Source organism: Bufo gargarizans, chromosome 4 (assembly GCF_014858855.1).
Source record: "Bufo gargarizans isolate SCDJY-AF-19 chromosome 4, ASM1485885v1, whole genome shotgun sequence".
NCBI classification, from domain to species: domain Eukaryota; kingdom Metazoa; phylum Chordata; class Amphibia; order Anura; family Bufonidae; genus Bufo; species Bufo gargarizans.
In genome coordinates this window covers 441,949,112-441,966,383 of record NC_058083.1, presented here as the reverse complement: position 1 = coordinate 441,966,383, position 17,272 = coordinate 441,949,112, and the positions used below count along the sequence as shown (strand labels likewise).

General features: G+C 42.8%; 1 protein-coding gene across 4 annotated transcripts in view; it reads right to left on the bottom strand.

Moving 5' to 3' along the window:
- The window catches only part of TIAM2 (TIAM Rac1 associated GEF 2), a 441,154-nt gene that overhangs the window by 247,780 nt on the left and 176,102 nt on the right, over window positions 1-17,272 (bottom strand). The window contains exon 1 of one of the 4 annotated variants that reach the window (XM_044289377.1): window positions 11,690-11,950. The exons of the other annotated variants lie outside the window; for them this stretch is intronic. The gene's annotated coding sequence lies outside the window, so the exon portion shown is untranslated. Of the gene's footprint in view, window positions 1-11,689; window positions 11,951-17,272 lie in introns of those variants that run through there. 4 annotated transcript variants of the gene reach the window in all.

The window sequence follows — 17,272 nt, the reverse complement described above, 5'->3', positions numbered from 1 at the left end:
ACCCCAAAATCTCATCCCCCGCAAAATCAAGAAAACCATTTAGAAGAAAATATGAAAAAGTAATGACTGCTGAAACACAGAGGGAGAAAATGTTACTGGTCCTTAGGGCTAAAATTTGTTACGTCACTGAGGGGTTAAAAATGCAATTGTGTCCCCTGTGTTTACATCACACATTTATTAAAAATCCACAATTAAAAAAGTGTCATTTTGGGGAGTTTTTTTTCCAATTTTATTGTGACTTTTAGGAAGTTAAATTCATTTCCTGTGAAGATGCAGAGCCACTGAACAGTAGCTGCTATGGTGCCTCCTTAAAGGATAACTGTCACACTTAGACCCTAATTTCAATTTTCATATATGTAGTTGCTAATAACATGATATTCCAGAATCAGTTACTATTAGACTGACTTACCCCATATTTAATAAGATTCAGCCCTTAGCAACCAGTCTGCATAAAACTGCAATTTCACTATTCAGTTAAGATGGCCGCCACTGCCCTCCCCTGAGGCTAATCCCGCCTGCCCTCACTAGCCAGTAACAATAGCCCCCCAAAAGTGTCAGTAACCAGACCCCTCCCCCCTAAAGAGTTAATCTCCTGCAGCACAAAGGGGTCCTCTTACCACATGTTGCTTTTCATTTATACAGTGAGCAGACGGCAGATCTCCCTTCCCTGTTGTGCGCTGCTCCAACTCTGCATTCTCCAGCTCTGCTGAGTGAGGGAGTGTCTGCCAAGTGCAGGGACAGGGAGAAGTGCACACAGCCCAGGCACTGTTATCAGCTGCTGGGGAGGACCTGGCTTTAATCATTTACTTACAGTCCCTGGCTGTCTGTAATCTGACCCTGCACGCTGCGTGCTTCTGCGTCCTCCGTCCTACAACAGATAGACGGATCATGCCTAGCAACCCTATTTTAAGCACTGGTAAAAGTAGGCAGTACAGGGAACACAAAGGTGGAATTAAGGGGTAATTGAATACAAAGTGAAAAGTTGAAATAGGGCCACCAAGGAGATATTAATCACCACAATCCAATACTCCCAAAAAATAAAATACGACAGTTAATAGTTTAAGATTACGTCTAATTATTATGGTCCCAGAGGTGCGATACCCTGTGATCAGCTTACTTTTGATATAGCTTACTAGCAAAATGGGATTGTCCAATTGTAACATGTAGTATGTTAAAATCACTTTTCACTTTATTTTCAGTATTATGTTGTGTTTTTTTAAATATCCCTTATTTAACAACTGATCCTCAAATGATGCAAAGTAAGGATGCCTCAAAAAATTTAAATGTTAATAGAACTGTACCCATAAGTGCAACATTTGTGTGACAAAATGCAAAGTGAGTGAAGAAAAAAGAAATCTAAATGAAATAAAAAAGAAATGGTGTTACCACTCTTTGCCTTCAAAACAGCATCAATTCGGCTGTAAGAGAAAGCAGCTTGTTCGCAAAGGGCTGAAAAGCGGTACAATAATGAGTGTCTGCAGGAAGTGGAGGCTTCTTGCAGCTTTGGGGCTGCATTTCAGTTGTTGGGGAATTGGTCAGGATTAAAAATGGCCTTAATGCTCGGAAATACTTATTAATCGTGCAATACCATCAGAGGGGCACCTGATTGTCTGCAAATGTATTCTGCAGCAGGACAACAATCCCAAAAATACATCCATTGTCAATAAAAACCATCTTCTGCATAAAGGAGAACAAGGAGTTCTGGAAGTGATGATATAGCCTCCAAAGAGTCCTGATCTCAACATTATTAACTCTGCCTGGGATTACATGAAGAAACAGAAGGATTTAAGCAAGTACATATCCACAGATCATCTGTGGTTAGTTCTCCAAGATAACTGGAACAACCTCCTTGGCAAGTTCTTTCAAAAACTGTGTGTGAAAGTATACCGAGAAGAATTGATGCTGTTTTGAAGACAAAAAATGGTCATACCAAATATTAATTTAATCTAGATTTTTCTTTTGTTCATTCACTTTGCATTTTGATAAAAATACACTATTAAAGGGGCTCTCCTCAAGATAAGTCATCAATATCAGATCAGTCTTACTCCTGGCATCTCTACTGATCAACAACATAAAGCGCGTAAGCGCTTAGGCCTCTTCGTAGGCCATGTGATGTCACATTCATTAGTCACATGGCTTAGGCGCAGCTTAGTCCCATTCAAGTTAATGCAGCTTAGCTGAAAAACTAAGAACAGCTGCTATCCAATGGATGGCGCTGCACTTGGTATTCTGTGAGGGTGCATACCACGAGTCACGGCTAATCGTTTGGTGTGTCGGGAGCTGACCCCTGCTGATCCTGATCTCATGTTGGTAACCGATCCACTTCTATTTTTGAAAGCAGCATTTTCCACACCTGCCTTAACCTCTTTCACAGTTTATATATATGTATATACATTTATCTTTTACAGTAGATCTAAAAACCTTCACTTTTTAAAAGAACATTCTCATAGAGTCTTAAGATATCACTTTAAAATGTGCTTCACATCTGCCTTCTGGTTGTTATTAAAACCTGGGTGGCTACGTACCAGATGGCGAATGGCAGGAAGCTGGTACGGGTGAATGCAAAAGTAATAGGCAAGGAAATAACACTTTAGCATATATTTAGTGGAAGTGTGCTGCTCCATTACACACCTTCTGCCTCAAGAACACACCTTGAAGAAGCTCTGGATCATTCATATGAAATGCAAGGTGGGACTTTAAATGTCTGGCTGAGACATGTTTATTCCAAGGTTTAATGATCACAGGTAGATTGATGTGGATTACGGAACATTTTTTTCCACTTAATGGTTATAATCTTTTTAAACCCTTCATAGCCAGACACTATTTACCAGTTTTGGTACCTCATGGCAATATTTTTTTTATTTTATAGGTTATCCAAGTGAGATCTGGATCATTAATTCATTACCTACAAGGCGCTGTCTCTATGTTTCTGTTTCTGACATTTTTTAAGTGACCTATTTATACCAAAGTACATGTTTTCAAGTACGCATTTTGGTTCTCCCTGTTGTGAATTGTGACTACTTTAACATCTGTGTTTTCCTTTCCGGTTTTGAGATCCAGCAGAGGATCTCAATACTGGAGGAAATGGGGACAAAACTGAACAAACCGGAATAGAGTGCACCAGAATTCCGTCTCTTGCGTTCCCATGCCAGACACAAAACCGCTTCAAGTAGCGCTTTTGTGTGCGGCATGGGAAACTGAACACCAAGTTCCATATAGGTCAATGGTGCCGATCCGATGCCCATTGATGTCAGATCTGGTATGTTCATTTTAGATATAATACAACCGAATCCATTCTGAACGGATGCAGCCGGTTGTATTATTCAAATGGATGCACTTTCCTGTGGTTTTGAAATCCTCTGCCGGTTCTCAAAGCCCATAAGGAAAACACAGATGTGAAAGTAGCCTTACACGTATAATATGAATAAGGTAGTGTTCTTATGTTACTGGTTGACATTCGGGTTATGGGTAGCATAAGTATTTTGAAACATTTCACTAATATTTCTATGATTACAGTGTTATTCTCCAATATTAAATATTATTCTAGGTGATCACACACATTACAATACTGGCCCATGTTTACTAATGCAAGTGCACCTAGACATTGGCATAAAGTGCACCAAAATGTTGTGTAATTTGGCGCAACTTGACACATGTCATTTAAGAACAATCCTACATATAAAATTGGGACACATCTTGGCTTGAAAGCGGATGTGGCTTAAATGGCAAAATTCTAAGGAAAATTCCAACACAATTATGGTGTAAAATTGTGCTGCAAAGTCAACTAATACTGTAGGTTGTATTTTTAAGTTAAATCTAAATGTTTAGTCCTGCACCAAAATTATTATTCAGCATGAGCCACTGTGATAAATGTGGTCTATGTCTAGACAGCCTGTCTAAGGCTACTTTCACATTAGCGTTTTCAATTCCGCTATTGAATTCCATCATAGGATCTCAATTGCGGAAAAAACACTTGAGTTTTGGCCCCATTTATCGTCAATGGGGACAAAACTGAACGAAACGGACTGCACCAAAATGCATTCCGTTCCGTTGCGTCCCCATTGCGGACAGAGCAAGCAGCGTTTTTTTCTATCCGCGATGTTGTGCGGAGCAAGACGGATCCGTCCTGGCACACAATGTAAGTCAATAGGGACAGATCCGTTTTCTCTGACACAATAGACCATTTTAATGGTGTTCAAGACGGATCCGTCATGGCTATAGAAGACATAATACAACCAGATCCATTCATGATGGATACATGCGGTTGTATTATTGTAACAGAAGCGTTTTTGCAGATCCATGACGGAGCCGCAAAAACCGCTAATGTGAAAGTAGCCTAAGTTTATGCTATCTATGGGATTAGTAAATCCGCCCAATGTTTTCTCACTGGAGGGCCCAGCAGCCGTAACGAATGGTACTACCTTCTCACTCCTCTGCGGTCAGTGCAGAGTTAGGGTCCTTTTCTCACAGTCCTATCATTAGCCTATGTAATATGGCCCACAAATGCAGACCACCAAGATGAAGGGAAGTAAATTTGGCTCCACCTATATGCCTAAAGGAGTGATGCACATATAACTAAGCATCCCTGTGCAAGAACAGTATGGAGTATCCTCGTCACCATCTCCCTTACATCTCTCCAAAAATACGCCAGGAATTGTGAGCTATGAAATTCATTAGCTCAGTCCCTAACACTGGGCTGATATCTGTTTGCTTTTAAAGTGGCAGAGAGCCCCTCTTACCTGCTGGGCCCCTGTGTAGCTGTGCATATGGTATGACTAGTACAATTTGTAGATCATAATGTAATCAGGACAGGACAACTTCAAAAAGTTCTGTCTTTCAAAGAAGTCAATGATGAGGACAACACTGTGCTAAACATTTTCTATACATTCTACAAAGGGTTTGAGGCTTTATGAGGAGGATTCTAACAAAGCTTGTCATAATAACAGTTCAAACCCCAGATTGGTACGTCAACAGTCATGAATATTGATGCAAGTATGGGACAGTGTTCTCGGCACGCTCTGAGACTGTGCAGAGGTCAAGAAGTTGTAGGTAAGGTTTGACAATCATTTATTGTGAATGGTGAATTCTGTGTTATATATAAAGTATATACAGTAGGTAAAATATGTTATTCTAATCCTGCCTGTAAAGATAAGCAGATAACTGCAGTAAAGTATTATTAGACTGCAGGATTTTATTTTTTTAATAGATATTGAAAAATAACAATCACCAAAAATGCTGTAATAACATGATTAACATAAAAACATGCTTTAAACAATAGTCCATTTTCTGGAGTGGCTGTCTCACTTGTATCATGTAGAGGAAGTTAAAGGGGTTGTCTCATCATGGACAATGGGGGCATATCACTAGGATATGCCCCCATTGTCTTATAGGTGCAGGTTCCACCACTCAGACCTGCCCCTATATCGAGAACCCGGCAAGGTGGTGGCTGGAGGACTCCGGTCTGGCCACCACCAAGCCGGCTCCCCATAGAAGTGAATGGGAGCATACAGCGCATGCACGGCCCCCACCCCCATTCATTTGTTTATGAGGCCGACGGAAATAGCCGAGCCAGCACTAATCTATTTTCTCCGGCCCCAGAAAATGAATGGAGGCTGCTGCGTATGTGCAGTGCACCCTCCTTCACTTTCGGGGCTCCATTCTCGATATAGGTGCAGGTCCCAGTGGTGGAACCCACACCTATAAGACAATGGGGGCATAGACCTAGAGATATACCCCCATGATGAGACAACCCCTTTAATACAAGGCACTTACTAATGTTTTGTCATTGTCCATATTGCCTCCTTTGCTTGGTTGATTTATTTCTCCATCACATTATACACTGCTTGTATCCAGGGGTTACGATCACCCTGTAATCCAGCAGCGGTGGTGGCCGTGCTTGCACACTAAAGGAAAAAGCGCTGATCTATATGCATTCCCCCGCAGTCCAGGCTACCATAGAGGTCACCGCCTTTTGCTATAGTGTGCGAGTACAACTACCACTGCTGCTGGATTATAGGGTGGTCATAACCATGGAAACAAGCAGTGTATAATCCGATGGAAAAATGAATCAAGCCAGAAAAGGAGGCAATATGGACAATCACAATACATTAGTAACTGCCTTGCATTAACTTTATCTACATGATACATGTCACTAGCTGAAGTAAGAACCCCTGTTTTATTCATTAGATGGCATTAGACATGTAAAATCATTATTCAAATCTGTACTGATCAAATCCACACTCAGGAAATCCCAACAGAAATGCAAATATCATCACTTTTAAAAGGTTACTCCAGTCTTCATTCAACAATTTCCTTTTGATGTTGCACCTCTAATCGTAAAAATAGTCTATATTCCTACAGACTATAAATGGAGTCTTCCATAAATTGATATTGAGCTCATTCTTTTCAACATATTCTGGAAAACAGGGTAAGACATGGGCTCCATGGCAGATTCTGATGTAGCTGAGCTGACAATATTACATCACTATGTCCCAGGTAAATTGGTCAGCCATTAAAAGGTATCATACCTGCAAGGCTCTTATTTTGTTTCTCTTAAAGGGGATGTCCGAGGTGAAACTTCCTTCTACCATTGTTCCATCCACTGACAAATCTTCTAACTTCCTATTAATAGAAGACGCAGTGGGTGGGGTTCACTGCTGAAGGAGAGGTGTAGTAGGCATTTACAGTTTGGTGAGCAGACAGCACATGGCACCATGGGAAGTGTTGTTTGCAAAGCTCTGAAACGCCCTCAACTCAGCGGTGCCCCACAGATGCTCAATAGGCTTTAGGTCTGGAGACATTTTTGGCCAGTCCAGCACCTTTACATTGTTTCTTTAGCAAGGCAGTGTTCGTCTTGGAGGTGTTTGGGGTCCTTATCATGTTGGAATATTGCCCTGCTGCACAGTTTCCGAAGGGAGGGGATCATGCTCTGCTTCAGTATGTCACAGTAGATCTAGTTCCCCACAACCGGCAGCATTCGTTCAGCCCCAAACCATGACACCCACCACCATGCTTGACACACCTGTCTTTGTATTCCTCACCTGGTTGTCGCCCCACACGCTTGACACCATCTGAACCAAATAAGTTTTTCTTGGTCTCATCAGATCACAGGACATGGTTCCAGTAATCCATGTCCTTAGTCTGCTTGTCTTCAGCAAACTGTTTGTGGACTTTCTTGTGCATCATCTTTAGAAGAAACTTCCTTCTGGAATGACAGCCATGCCAATTTGATGCAGTGTGCGGCGTACGCTCTAACCACTGAAAGGCTGACCCCCCACCCCTGCAACCCCTGCAGCAATGCCTGTAGCACTTATATGTCTATTTTGACAAGACAACCTCTGGATATGATGCTGAGCATGTGCACTCAACTTCTATGGTCAACTATGGCGAGGCCTGTTCTGAGTGGAACCTGTCGTGTTAAACCGCTGTATGGTCTTGGCCATCGTGCTGCAGCTCAGATTCAGTGTGTTGGCAATCTTCTTATAGCCTAGGCCATCTTTATGTAGAGCAACAATTCTTTTTTTTTTTTTAAGATCCTCAGAGAGTTCTTTGCCATGAGGTGCCATGTGGAACTTCCAGTGACCAGTACGAGAGAGTGTGAGAACGATAACACCGAATCTAACACACCTACTCCCCATTCACACCTGAGATCTTGTAACACTAATGGGTCACATGACACCAGGGAGGGAAAATGGTTAATTGGGACACACCAAATTTACACTGTTGTACAAGCTGTACACTCACTACTTTATATTGCATCAAAGTGTCAGATCTTTAGTGTTGTCCCATGAAAAGATAAAATAAAATATTTACTAAAATGTGAGGGTGTGCTCACTTTTGGGAGATACTGTACATTTACACATGTGCAAGTTTCACAAAATCAAGATCAATTTATCAAGAAGTAAAACACTGGGTAAACATGAAGTAGCACAAAAGTCACATGTAACCTGCACAACTATTAAAATGTCCCTTTAAAACCACTTGCTCTGCTAGCTAGGCATCAACTATAGACAATGAACTTGAGACTGTGGGCTATCTTAGCTGATCCCTACATCTTTATGGTATATGTATAATGGAAACTCTGTGGTCATAAAAGAGGCGTTTCCAATAATGCTGTATTAGGGAATTACAATATTTATAATACCCTTAAAGGGAACCTGTCATTATCAAAATGCAATGCAAGATACAGACAGCATGTCAAAGGGATTCTGTCGGCCAGATTTTCGATATAGAGCTGTTCATATCATCATATCAGTCTCCTTTATCTAAATAAAAAATATACTAGTATCACCCCCACCTGTCCTTTCATTTTTGAAAAAAATTGCTTTTATTTATATGCTAATTACCTTCATAAGGTGCCCAAGGGGCTGTCCCTCTGGCCACTGGGGCCCAGCCGCGCCCCTTATCTTGGAGCCCAGCGCGGCCTAATCTCACACATGCGCCCTTGATCCCCATATCCCGGGCCGTGCGCTGTCCTGGCAGCACCCTCATCCAGGGGAATCGCGCATGCACCAGCTGTCTGCGCACTTTGGCTGAAAGGAATAGCAGAGTGTGCAGACAGCTGGCGCATGTGCGATTCCCCTGGATGAGGCTGCTGCCGGATGTGTGTAACATTGGCGCATGCACAAGATTACGGTGCACTCTGCAAAACACGGATACAGGTCATGTGCGTTCTGCATTTTGCAGACCACACAAGTCCAGCCCTACGATAGAAATGCCTATTCTTGTCCGCAGGCCATCAATATTAGATTAGCGTGCTTTAACTCCGTCCTGCAGTAGCTCCATCCATTGTGTAGTGGACAGAGCCGATAACTACAGCGGAGCTACAACTAAACAGCTTATCATGGGGGTATGGGGCCCCCGCCAATCAGATAATAATGATCTATCCTGAGGACAGGCCATCAATATCAAAATTCTGGTCAACCCCTTTAAGTATTTGATAATCTTTGATTCACATGCACAATGCTAAAGTTTCTACCTTTTCTGTTTAGTCCACATTCACTTACTGCAAGCTCTAGCAGACAAGGGCAAAAATCTAAGGCTACTGATGTAAACTCTCAACGCACAGTTACCATCCCCTCTCTCACGGTCCTAGCACATTTAAAGTATTTTTAGCTCAACTTAGACATTGTACATTTGGTGTGGTTCACACCTTGGGATTAGAGGATTGTATAAACACCAGTAATGTGCTAATGATATGTAAATCATGCAAACTACCTGCAGTCATCTTTGTCCAGGAAGGGCTATTCCTTCTGAGAAGTCATACAAATAATGTAACACTAACACTATGTATTAAGCATTACATCAATATAACAGGAGCAGAATATCACATACAGAGACACGGAAGCTTATGCCATCCTTGTTTTTTTACTGTTCCAACGCAACGCTATAGCCCTCTCCACTTTGCTTCCTCTATCTGTACCCTCAATTTCCAGAATGTGCTGGACACGTATATAAACAAGTCAGACATGCAGGCTGTTCTGAGGGGTGGTTCATGGATGTCAAAATTGCATAGAAGGCTAGGCTTTTTGAATGTTTTTTATAAGCCCCCTGCACTATGCCTTCAGACAAAAGAAGCCTCAGGCAGAATGGTCACGCTGGGGACAGCCTGAAGATTTACTCGCAGTATAGTGCCTGATATCTGACACATAAAGTCATGTACATCATAAATGTAGTATGCATGTTAACCAGATTACTTATTTCCAGTGACCTTTAATATATTCAAATATATTCTCCAGCAATATATGCAGATTGTAGTCACTCACATTATTATGGACAATTTCATGGGATACCAAATGATCGATGGCTATGTATTTACAGTGCAGGAGAAAACTAGAAGAAGCCTATATTGACATGAGGAGAACATACAAATCCAGAATCTACTGCAGACATCCAAGTGCTAAAATGCTAACTGCTAGTAACCAGTGACCTGCTGGGCCACCAATCTAGTTGCAAACAGCATTGTTCTTAAGAAGGAACCGACAGCATGGCAGCAGCAATGTTCTCCAGTTTCCATTCTTCACTGATCCTGTGTTTTGTACCTGAAGTTTAAAACTGACATCAGAACATGAGAAGCAGAGGGTATGGTTGCCTAGGCAGCCATACAATGTCAGAAGCCTCTCCCGCAAATGACCTTTGTATAGCCTGAGGGGGTAGTGAAGAACACAAGGACTCTCTTTTTGGTGATCTTGGAATCTTTGGTGAACTGGTTGCTGCTAATGCATTGCCTAAAACAATATTGAAAAGACTGGTTATGAGGCAGCGCCTCCCTAGCAACCAGTCTGTCAAAAAATGAGACAAGCAGCTTGTCGAAAGTGAAGATGTCCTGTATTATTCTCCATCTCCGCACAGCAGCATCAGGTTTTTCATGTAGGTGCAGAAACGCTCTAACTACACTCGTCTCTTTCATGAAGCCTATGGGAGCGTACAGTTTTTAATCCAGCTTTGACAGACTCAATGGGGTTCTTAATCATATGTAATGCTGTCTTTTTTACACTTTAAATGGATATTCCCAACACTGTTCACTTATATAGGAACAATGAAACCAGTGCAGCACAACCCACTCTGCTGTTTCTGTAGCCCTGACCACCTCCAGGTGGGAGGAGGTCATAGATGCTGGTCCCTTTGTGACCTGTACCTATCAGACATAAGATAAGCCTTGAGATGAGAACATTCCTTTAATTATATAGTTTAAAATAAGCTGAATATAAGAGAAGTGGATAATATAAAATAATTTGAACAAAATACAAAACTGCAGCTAATAAGTAAGGACTGACTGAAGTAATACGTGCAGAAGGGAGAATGACTGACTTTTTCCTTACACCAGTTGGAATGACAGAGCTTGGCCAGAGATGTTGAAATTGCTGTATGAATCAACGAGACCAGGACATACTTTGAAAATGTGATAAATTCTGACCATAAGCAAATTTGTAACATCTAAAAGAAAAAGAGGAATTCCACTTCCGGATATTTGCACATGTGGTGCCCAGTCAGTGAGGCAAACATTAGTAACGGTTTTCTTTTGGTTTAACCTAGCAACAGCATTCATTCTGAGTCACCACATCACCAAGTACTGACGAAAATTATACCAAGCAATTTTACAGTGAAGAACTAAGGCTGGAAAATTCACTAGCGATGACAAAAAATTAAAAAAGAGACACATTCATAATAAAATCCAAAGGACTCCAAATATGAAGTGATTTCTTTCACTTCACAACACAGACATTCACACACTGGTAGACATTTCCAAGGTATGAAGCATATTTACTGTCATACAACATTTTGAGAAGACGCAGACCCTCATAGCTCCAATTTATATGAATGTGAGCATTAGTTTGTCTTCAGTATCACAATCAGTGACTATGCTAATGTTATCTTCCAGCAGGTGCAGCCACAATACAATAAGACAATGAGCCTAACACAAAAGATAAAGGCAACAACAATTTTACACCCAAGCAGTTGAACATTTGGCACATCAGTGCATGTACACCCACCCCTCTAGCAAGTGCAACCAGGAATCAGTGACTAGCATTTAGCAAGGAATGAAAGTGTTGCACCAGTCTACAGGCAGCTTAGTTGTAACACGATTAAAGAAAGGGTTAAAGATCTGCTTGGTCTATTTTAAAAGACCTTTAAAGTGACAGCAGCCAACAAAAAGCTCAAATCCAAGAGAAGTGTCTGCTCCACATACCTATTAAACTGCCGTCATCCGTAACTGAAGGATTGCAAGGATAAGGAGTCTCCAAGTGAAGTCAGTTCTCCTGGAAGTCTGTGCTTCTGTCGCTTTACAGAAGAGTAAATGCTGCTCACACTTTCAAGTGTGGAAAGCTAAAAGGAGAATGTAGTCTGTTGAGATATTTCTGTCTGCCAACTACACCCCTCATCATGCTTATGTTTTTCCACTGGTGGAACAGTATCATGCAGACCTAAGCAAAAGCAGTGTTTCCACAAAGCACTTGAAGTGATTAGCCTGGATGGCCTGGCACACAATCTGGGAGTCACCAGGGAATACTCCAATGACTGAGCTTGTTGTTTGACCCTGCATTCCAAAATTACCATGTGGCTGCTGGAGGAAAGGGACTACTGTACTGAATCCTCTGAATGAACGGTCGCATGCTTCTAGTCAGCCCCTAGAGCTTTTTAAAAAGTAATAAAGACTAACACAAGCACTGTGTCCTGGTATCAATCCAAGACACTTATACTGTGCTGAACTAGGAACAGGGTCATCTTTAAGACACCTCCTCAAGGAACAATGCATTTGAAAATACTTCAGACCCTTTCACTTTTTGACATTGTGTTATATTACAGCCTTGTGCTAAAATAAAAAAAATAAAAAAATAAAAATATATATATATATAGATATATAATAATCAGGGTTTCCCATCATTCTGTACTAAATATCCCATAATGAGAAAGTGAAAACAAAATGTTTGAAATATTTGCTAATTTATTGAAAAGTAAAATCTTAAATATTAGACAGACATAAGTATTCAGACCCTTTACTTAGTACTTATCTGAAACACTTTTGACAGCAATTACAGCCTCCAGTCTTCTTTGGTTTGATGCCACAAGGGCTACACACCTTTTTTTCTACAGATCCTCTCAACCTCTGTCAGGTTGGATGGGGACTGTTGGTGGACAGCCATTTTCAGGTCTCCCAACCGATGGTCAACTGGGTTGAAGTCAGGGCTCTGGCTGGGCTAACTGAGGTCCTTAAGCCACTCAGGTGTTGTCTTGGCTGTGTGCTTAGGGTCATAGTCTATCTGGAAGGTGAACCTTAAGCTCAGTCTGAGGTCCAAAGCACTCTGGATCAGGTTTTCATTAAGAATATCCCTGTACTTTGCTACATTCAGTTTTCCCTCAACCCTGACCAATCTCCCTCTCCCAGCTGCTGAAACCAACATGATGCTGACACCACCATACTTCACTATTGAAATTATATTGGCAGGTGATGAGCAGTGCCTGGTTTCCTCCAGGTATGATGCTTAGAACCGAGTTCGAAAGTTCAATCCTTATTTCACCAGACCAGAGAATCTTGTTTCCCACAATGTGAGTCCTTTAGGTGCTTTTTGTTTTGCAAACTCCAGGCAGGTTTACATGTGTATTTTACTGAGGAAACTCTTCTTTCTGGCCATTTTGCCATAAAGCCCAAATCCATGAAATGCTTGTCACGGGGAGCCGGCGGCGCGATCTTCATTCGCAGCACCGCCGGCATCCCGTGGATACAGCAGAGCGAGGATGTGGTCGGCGTCCTCATCTCCATGGGGACTCAGTGTGGCCGGCATTCTCCGTCCCCTAGACAACGAGCAGCAGGGGATCTGAGCGCCGATGTTTTTGAATTGGAGCTCAGCTGTGTTATGAGCAATCAGAGTCACGTGACACTGGCCATGTCACGTGACTTACCTGTAGGGTTACTTAAACAGGCAGCTTGCTGGCCACAGGTTGCCTGTGATTGGTCCTGCTACCCTCACCAGCATTTTGTATTGCGCATTTCTGTGTGTTTGGACCTCGGCTCTGTTTTTGACCTCGACCTTGTGACCTCCCTGGAATTGACGTGACCTCTTGGCTTCTGACTCCGGATTTTTTTTTTTACCTTGTTATTGTATTGATCCCTGTGTACCTGCATGACCTCCTGGCTTTGACCTTGGCTTTCCTTTCCTTTTTCTGCTACGGTACTTCTTTATCTTCTCAGGCCCCTGCACGTGTCTAAGCGAGCGATTTCAAATACACCACTGGTCCCAGGACCAAAAGAAATCCCTGTAGGGGTCTACTAATTTTGAAAATCAAAACATACACTTTATTTAATCTTATTAAAAAGAGGGGTTATAGATGCCCCAATGTCCACACATTTAAAACTATCAGACAATAGTATTGGTTTATATAGAAATTGATACTTTTTCTCTCAATTTGGAAAAGAGAAAATGATTGTGCAGGTTGGTGGTGTACAGTTTAACACACACTTGGGATATAGCCCTAAATCTGGGTGTCCTAGAACCTGGGCCAAGGTCCTGGCTAATAATCCCTGTTCAATCAACTGTGTGTCACTCTTCACTGACAGCCACAATGCACACATACACTCAAAACATACTGTTTGTTAAACCCTATTACTGGGTAAAGTTTTCACAGTGCTACCGTCTGTCTAAAATAAGCGCCTAACACTAGTCCCCACCCGCGGTTTTGAAATTTTTTTTCTCATTTTTTGCCCTTTTTTTTTTTTCCTGTTAGCTTTAGGGTGAGTTCGTGACCACCCGTGCCCCAACACACACACACACACACCAAATAAAGATTTCCACACGCACATACACACACAGACACACACTCCCCTACGGCCTGCCGGACATTCTCGGTCGAGGAGGCATACGCCCAGCTTGCCTCTGACTCCGAGAGTCCCAGTGAGGATGAGGAAGACCCCACATTCCTGTTGTCATCCGCGTCCTCCTCATCATCTAGCGATGATGATGAGCCCCCAAGGCGGCGGAGACGCCGCCAGGCGGAGCAAGGGGACCACCATGTTAGGGACCCTGAGGCCCAGTACGAGCAGCTCAGGGGCTCGTACTGGTTTCCCAGCCCACCAGTTAAATCCACCGGAGCACCCTGATGGTAAATTAGTCTGGTATAGCCCAGAGCCATACGAGCCCGTGATTCCTGATTTTGTAGGCCAATCAGGAATCCAGATTTCCACAATGGGCTACACTGAATATGACTTTTTTTGTCATTTTTTCAGTGACCCACTGGTAAATCTGATGGTGGAGCAGACAAACATGTACGCCCAACAGTTCGTCGCTCAACATACCCGACACACCTGGGCTCCTTTTTGGCCAGGCCCGGTGGCTGGACGCCGGTCAGTGCAGCCGAAATGAGGACATTTGGGGGCCTTGTGCTGCATATGGGCCTGGTGAAGAAACCCAGTGTCAGGCTGTACTGGAGCGGGAACATCCTATACCAGACCCCACTTTACAGTACGGCCATTATTCCGATAATGCAGCATGTCCCCCCCCGAGGTGATCCTGCCCATGACCGTCTGTATAAGATATGGCCGGTCATCGATCACTTTGGGGCCAAATTCATGGAGGCCTATGTACCTGGAAGGGAGGTCGCGGTTGATGAGTCTCTCATTGCGTTCAAGGGGAGACTCATTTTCCGCCAGTATGTGCCCTCCAAGCGGAGGGTACACTTACAAATTTCATGTATACGAGGGGCGAGATTCCTGGATTCAACCCCCAGAATGTCCCCCCACTCTGGGTGTTAGCGGGAAACTTGTGTGGACCTTATGTACCCACTGCTGGATAAGGGTTACCACCTGTACGTGGATAACTTATATACCAGTATCCCCTTGTTCCAGTCCCTTGCCGCCAGATCCACGTCCGCTTGTGGGACCGTGTGGAAAAATCAACGCGGCCTCCCTGCCCACCCCCTCCAGGTACCTATCCCCAGGGGTGAGACCCGTGCCCTTACCACTGGAAACCTGTTGCTGGTCAGGTATAAGGACCAGAGGGATGTCCTTGTACTGTCCACAATTCATGGTAACGGCATCACCCCTGTCTCTGTGCGAGGTACCGCGGCAACGGTCCTCAAGCCCGATTGTATCGTCGACTACAATCGATATATGGGAGGATTTGATCTCTCTGATCAAGTCCTCAAGCCATATAACGCCATGCGCAAAACCCGGGCATGGTACAAAAAAGTTGCGGTCTACTTGGTACAGGTTGCCATGTACAACTCTTTTGTGCTGTCCCGGAGCGCTGGCAACACAGGCACATTCCTCCAGTTCTATGAGGCAGTCCTCAAGGCCCTGATCTTTTCGGACCGGGAAAGAGCAGGCTGGAGTACCTCGGGAACTGGAGGCGCCCGGATCGTTCCTGGCCAACACTTTCCAGGTGTGGTCCCCCATACTGGAAAGAAGGGACGAACCCAAAAAAAGTGCAGAGTGTGTCTCAGGAGGGGGACACGGAAGGACACCACTTCTCAGTGCGACACGTGCCCTGATCATCCGGGCCTCTGCATTGACGGTTGCTTCAGGGAGTATCACACTTCCATGGAGTACTAAATTTATATCCCAATTTAGCACTGACATCAGATAAAAAAAAATGGTTTCTCAGACTTGAGACACCCAAAAAAAACTAAAATAATTTATTACAAGTAGACATATTAGGTATCGCCGCGTCGGTTATACTCTCCTCTATAAAAATACCCCATGACCTAACCCCACAGATTAATACGGTCCAGGAAAAAAAAAAAAGGTGCAAAAAAAGATTTATAAATGTTATAAATCATAAATATAATAAAAAGTTTAATAGCAAGCGATCAAAAAGTCATATAGCCCCCAAAATAGCGCCAATAAAACCGTCCTCTCATCCCGCCCCCACATAAGATAATCGGATAAAAAAAACAAAAAAAATGACTCATACTTTAGAGATACCAAAATTTTTGGGGTGTATCAAAAAGGATAATATAGTCTAAAACCTAAATAAATGTAAAAAAGTTGACTTATTAGGTATCGCCGCGTCCGTAAGAATCCCCCAGATTAACACTGTCCCCCCCAAAAATGGTGCCAAAACTGCAATTTTTGGCACTTTTCCATTTCAATCCGTTTTTTCCGGTAACAAAATAAGGGTTAACAACCAAACCAAAGTTAGTATTTATTACCCTGATACTGCAGTTTACAGAAATGCCACATTTGTGGTCGTAAACTGCTGTATCAGTAAAAGGCAGGCCGCAAAAGGAAAGGACCTACACGGTTTCTGGAAGGCCGATTTTGATGGCCTTTTTTATTGACACCATGTCCCTTTTGAAGCCCCCCTGATGCCTCTTAGAGTAGAAACTCCCTAAAAGTGACCCCATCTAAGAAACTACACCCATCAAGGTATTCAAAACTGATTATACAAACTTTATTAACCCTTTAGGTGTTCCTCAACAGTTAATGGCAAATGGAGATGAAATTTCTGAATTTCAATTTTTGTTAACCTTGCCTCACAAAAATGTAATATAGAGCAACCAAAAATCATATATACCCTAAAAATAGTCCCCCAAAAAATGGCACCTTATCCCATCATTTGCAAAATGGGGTCACTTTTAGGGAGTTTCTACTCCAGGGGTGCACCAGGGGGGTTGAAACAGGACACGGTGTAAATAAACCGGTCCATAAAAATCAGCTCTCCAAAAACCAAACGGCGCACCTTTCCCTCTAAGCCCTGCTGTGTGGCCGTACAGTAGTTTACGGCCACATACTGGGTGTTTCTGTAAACGGCAGAGTCAGGGCAATAAAGATACAGTC